Source organism: Corvus brachyrhynchos, unplaced genomic scaffold, assembly GCF_000691975.1.
Source record: "Corvus brachyrhynchos isolate BGI_N302 unplaced genomic scaffold, ASM69197v1 scaffold141, whole genome shotgun sequence".
NCBI classification, from domain to species: Eukaryota; Metazoa; Chordata; class Aves; order Passeriformes; family Corvidae; genus Corvus; species Corvus brachyrhynchos.
The window spans coordinates 143,295-143,561 of record NW_008236186.1 but is presented as its reverse complement, the minus strand read 5'-3'; the positions used below and the strand labels follow the sequence as shown (position 1 = coordinate 143,561).

Here is a 267-nt window from a genome sequence, read left to right as displayed (position 1 = left end):
GGCTCCCAGAGCTTCAGGAGCAGCTCAGGGGATCCTGGGGGCTCCCAGGGGTCTCAAGGTGATGTGGTGCCTGGCTGTGTTTCAGGGTGACGGGTGGTGAGCTCTTTGAGGACATCGTGGCGCGGGAGTACTACAGTGAGGCTGATGCCAGGTGAGCCTTCACCCCCCACACACCCCCCAAAGCCCTGGACACCCCCAGCCACCCGTGCCCTGTGCCTTGGGAGGCCTGCAAGGATGGGGCAGCTCCAGCGAGGCAGGCAGGGGGGC

General features: G+C 66.3%; 1 protein-coding gene across 1 annotated transcript in view; it reads left to right on the top strand.

The window, feature by feature from the left end:
- Window positions 1–48: 48 nt before the first annotated feature.
- Window positions 49–267, top strand: part of CAMK2B (calcium/calmodulin dependent protein kinase II beta) — a 14,284-nt gene continuing 14,065 nt past the window's right edge. The window contains exon 1 of the mRNA XM_017738714.1: window positions 49–151. The gene's annotated coding sequence lies outside the window, so the exon portion shown is untranslated. The remainder of the gene's footprint in view (window positions 152–267) is intronic.